The sequence below is a fragment of the Penaeus japonicus genome, unplaced genomic scaffold (assembly GCF_977035675.1).
Source record: "Penaeus japonicus unplaced genomic scaffold, GWHDUDI00000001_assembly GWHDUDI00000001, whole genome shotgun sequence".
In the NCBI taxonomy this organism is placed as follows: domain Eukaryota; kingdom Metazoa; phylum Arthropoda; class Malacostraca; order Decapoda; family Penaeidae; genus Penaeus; species Penaeus japonicus.
This window is the reverse complement of record NW_028234403.1, coordinates 11,194,817-11,199,816: the sequence shown is the minus strand read 5'-3', so window position 1 is coordinate 11,199,816 and position 5,000 is coordinate 11,194,817. Positions and strand designations below refer to the sequence as shown.

At 42.2% G+C, this 5,000-nt stretch overlaps 1 long non-coding RNA gene across 2 annotated transcripts in view; it reads left to right on the top strand.

Moving 5' to 3' along the window:
• Positions 1-5,000, top strand: part of LOC122251597 (uncharacterized) — a 232,654-nt gene that overhangs the window by 372 nt on the left and 227,282 nt on the right. For both annotated transcript variants that reach the window (XR_015191006.1, XR_006223102.2), the window contains exon 1: positions 1-137. This exon is cut by the window's left edge and continues 372 nt beyond it. This is a non-coding gene — a long non-coding RNA (uncharacterized LOC122251597). The remainder of the gene's footprint in view (positions 138-5,000) is intronic.

The following is a 5,000-nucleotide window of genomic DNA, read 5'->3' as shown; positions in this document are numbered from 1 at the left end:
TACTGGTGTAGGAGGAGTGATAGTATGGTTGTCGAAGAAACAATGGTTCTCTAAAGCTCAGGTGCGGCTGCAGAACGCACTTTGGTGAATATCTTGGAAGATTCACCATGGCTCCCTCCATCCAACACTCGAAAATGGTAAGTAGACGTCCATTGTGCAAGAGGCAGTAGATTGCAAGAGAGATGAATGGGTAGACAAATAGGCAGGTCTTGGTGGATGGCCAGTAGAGGCTTCGGATTAGGAAAGACTTTTCTTTTCCTTCCGTTTACGTGTTGCAGATTCCTTTTCGTTACGTGTTTGCTAGAAGGGGATGGAAGAGGGAAGGGGGAGGGGGAGGGGGGATGGGCCAGTGGTATTATGGGAGTGGGTGATACCTTGACAGAGTTGCATTTTTTATTTTTATTTTATTATTTTTTATTATTGTTATTAATCCTGTTAATGTTTTTTTAGTTATGGCAATTGTTATTGCTATCATTATCATTGTAATTCTTGTACTATTATCACTATTATTTTTATCAATACTTGTTTAATCATTTTGGTACCCATCAATAAATAATTCTGATCATCTTAATTAAAAACCGACATGTACATATATGTGTGTGTGTGTGTGTGTGTTCCTATGAAGCAAACAAAAAGCGAAAGTGACGAGGAAAAAAGTGTTTTTCCTTAGGCCTATAACTAAGGACATTCCCCTGAGCTCGATGTCATCATAAGCCTACATTATTCATCAGGATTCTGTGCTGTGAATAACATAAACAATGAACAAGATATGTAAAGAAAAAAAAAAACACTAGGAAAAATATACGAGCAAAAAAGCAATCACAAAAGGCAGTGTTACGCAAATATTTTATTTTGATACATAATGAATAGAGTCATTTGTAGTCCTGGGTTTCAATTTACGTTTTAGCTTCGATGCAATATGCGATTTTTAACGCATATAATGATGTTGATTGTTCTATTTTTCCGATGGTGGATCATGTTGCATGAATATGTGGTTGGGGGGAAGGGGGGAGGAGGGAAAAAAGGGGGGGGGGGTAGGTAGGCTTGATGATCACACTTCACACTTTGAAGCACGTGTGCTCTGATGAGTTCGTGCTGTGTTTATGATATATGTGGTTGTGGGTTTATGTGTGGGTGTTTGTATGTATGTCTGTCTGTCTGTCTGTATGTAGGATTTTTTTTTTATATCTATTCCAAAGTTTTTTTTTAACGGTTTCAGGTTGTTTTCATACTCGTTTAGGCCTACATATCTTTTTGCACAATTTTTTTTTCTCTGTGTGTATATATATATATATATATATATATATATATATATATATATATATATATATATTAACTGCGGGCACACAAGCAAGTGGCACATGTCTAAGCATATGCAGATGCGTGCATGTGTGTGCGTGGGCGCTTTGACAGATAATGCTTAGGCACGGTAACACAATGATGACATGCCACCCACATTCAAAGACTCTGAGTGTGCTTCTCCGTCAGTTTGGGCGTCCGGGCTTTTCGCAAACGCAAGAATCATCCAATGGAAATGAAGACTCAATAATCATTTATCTAAGTGTAATGAGAACGCTAACTTAATTACAATACCGGGAGAGCGCCCGTGTTTCCTTTCCCCTTGTCTACACGTGATAATACTGGTTTGCGCTGCTGCCCTTGTTATTAATGTAATGGTTTGTGAGTGTCATCCACAAAATACTGCCGGAGCTTTGGAGGTCACTAGTTGGTATTATGTTGATGGCGATTTACATCAGTGGGTAAATGTAGGGATACGTTATTTATTTATTTTTTATTTTTTCAGGGAGGGGGTTGTGAGGGTTGGGGTGGGGTGGGGTGGGGTGGGGGGTAAAAGGTGTTTATAGTAATCGTTGGAGATTGTTGTAATAATGATGTGGTTGTGTTTTACACCGTCTAGCACCGGGGTAGTTGTTATTACTAGTGAGGTCTTTGTTTTAAGCTAAGCTACTGCTGTGGGTTCTAATTAAAATGGGTTATTTAGAATGATATTGCTTTTACTGTCCCCAATATTGGTATTGTTGCAGCCTTGGTTAGATAATAATGCCACTGCTATTAGTGTTATTCTCTCTGCTGAGACAGTTTGGTATCCATTATCCTTATGGTTGCTTTGGTGTTTATTGAGTCTAGTATTATTTGTTGTTGTCATACTTGTTGCGATATTGACAAAGAGATTGTCCTGGTGATAGCAAGAACAATGACAAGTCCGATTTTTTTTTTTCTTCCAATTCCGCTCCTTCTTTTCTTTTCTTCTCTTCTTCTTCTCCTTCTTCTTCTTCTTCGTCTTCGTCTTCTTCTTCTTCTTCTTCTTCCTCCTCTTCCTCCTCTTCCTCCTCCTCCTCCTCCTCCTCCTCCTCCTCCTCCTCCTCCTCCTCCTCCTCCTCCTCCTCCTCCTCCTCCTCCCCTTCCTCCTCTTCCTCACCCACCTGCTCCTCCTCCTCATTCCACATGTACTTTTACTTGTAGTAGTATTTTATTTCTACCACATTTACTACTACTACTACTACTACTATTACTGCTACTGCTACTATTACTACTGTAGCTGCAACTGCTGCAACTGCTACATCTGCTGCAACTGCTACATCTGCGTCTACTTCTTTCACTTACCAACACTGACCATCAATTATAATGATACCAGTAAAGATGATAATGGGAATACTGTTTCTGTTATTACTGATAATAACTATTAACTGAATTATGAGCGTTGTTAATACGATTGTCATGTTGACATTATGATGCCGTTAAAGAAAAAACAAAACAAAACATAAAGACACGTGTAAAGTAAGTTAAAATAGAAGCAGCAGGAGAAGGACGAGGAGAAGAAGAAGAGAAATAAGGTAAAAGAAAAAAAAAAGTAAATACAAAGATGAGAATGATAAAAGTGATGATAAGGATAGTAATGTGATAATGATAATGGTAGTAATAATGATAATGATGATAACAATAATGATGATGATAGTAATGATACTAATTATAATTATGATAACGATGCTAATAATGATAATAGTAACGATGATAATAACACGAAACCGAAAGAAATCCCGTAGGTAAGGTCCCTGAAGGAGACGGGGGAGGGGGGAGGGGGGAGGGGGAAGTTCACAGTGGACAGCTGAGTGAGGAGTGCGGCGCCCTCTGATATTGGCACTCCCGACACCCGCCTCCGCCTCATGATAGGGGCCTGACAAGTGGCACACACCTGGCCGTGACACATGCCAAAATCAGTTCATGACACCTGCTGCTACCTGTTCGCGCCGGGCGGTCTGCAAAATAGGCATGCTTTAACAATAGAATGCGGGGACGTGCAGCCTGCTTGCACTTCTTGAAATGAAATGTTGACCGGGAAGAAAGGCTGGTTTTCTTGAAGTGCTTGGCTTTGTCGACGCCGCTGGTAGACGCATGTTAGGGATTGAAGGCGTGTTGCTGTGTTGCAAAATGTTGTCGGGAATGAGTTTTGCTTTGATGATTTTTTTTTGTATGACTTTTTTTTCATTTATTTTTCTTCTCTTCTGTTCTTGTTTCTTTTGTTCTGTTCTCTTCTCCCTCTCTTTCTCTCTATCCCTCCCTCTCTCCCTCTCTCCCTCCCTTTCCTCTACCCCTTCCACCCTTTCCTTCAATCTCCCCCACTCCTCTCTCACTCCCCTTCTTCCACCCACTCCCTCCACCCACTCCCACAATTTCCCCTTTCCATCCCTCAACTCTCAAAATCAGATGCTTTCGGTCCCTCTGCTCGCTCGTTCCCAATTAAAATTAGGCTAACCGCAGCATCCTTCGTGCTCTTAAACCGCTAAATGCATTGGATGTCTGTATGTGTTTGTGATTGTGTTTGTGTGTGTGTTTGTGCGTATGTTTGTGCGTGTATTTGTGTGTGTGTGTGTGTGTGTGTGTGTGTGTGTGTGTGTGTGTGTGTGTGTGTGTGTGTGTGTGTGTGTGTGTGTGTGTGGTGTGTGTTTGGGTTTGTGTGTCTGTGTGTATGTGTTTTATTGTAGACAACAACGTGAGTAGGAAGTGGGGTGGGGGAAGACGAGAGGGGGGAGGGGCAGGGAGAGGGATAGAGAGAGGGAGAGGGAGAGGGAGAGGGAGAGGGAGAAGGAGAAGGAGAAGGAGATATTGAGGGTAAGGATGAGGATGATGATGAGAGAGAAAGAGAGACAGACAGAAACAGAGACAGACACACATACATTCAAACAAACGAACCCACCTATCAGGAAATCCAAGCAAATACACCCCCCCCTTCCAAAAAAAAGCCAAGGTAGATGGACGGGAATGAAGGAAGGAAAGAAAGAGCAAACCCGGAAATAAGCCAAGGGGGAGGAAGGGCTTAATGGCGGAAGTCGCGAACAAGCGAGGGGAAACAAATGAAGGGAAACAAATGAAGGGAAACCGAGGTATTGGGATACATGAAGAAGAAGAAAAAGGAGGAGGTGGGGAAAGGGGGGGGAGAAAAGGAGGTGAGGAAGGAAGAAAGGGGAAGGGTGAAGTGACAGCGAAGGAGAAATGAAGAGGAAGAGGGAAGGAGGAGTGGAGAGAGTGAAGGGGCGGGAAAGAGGAGTGAGTAAGCGAGTGAGAGAGGAGTAAGTAAGCGAGAGAGAGAGAAGTGAGTAAGCGAGAGAGAGAGAAGTGAGTAAGCAAGAGTGAGAGAAGTGAGTGAGCAAGAGAGAGAAAAGTGAGTAAGCAAGAGAGAGAGAAGTGAGTAAGCAAGAGAGAGAAATGTGAGTAAGCAAGAGAGAGAGAAGTGAGTAAGCGAGAGAGAGAGAAGTGAGTAAGCAAGAGAGAGAGAAGTGAGTAAGCAAGAGAGAGAGAAGTGAGTAAGCAAGAGAGAGAGAAGTGAGTAAGCAAGAGAGAGAAAAGTGAGTAAGCAAGAGAGAGAAAAGTGAGTAAGCAAGAGAGAGAGAAGTGAGTAAGCAAGAGAGAGAAGTGAGTAAGCAAGAGAGAGAAGTGAGTAAGCGAGAGAGAGAGAAGTGAGTAAGCAAGAGAGAGAGAAG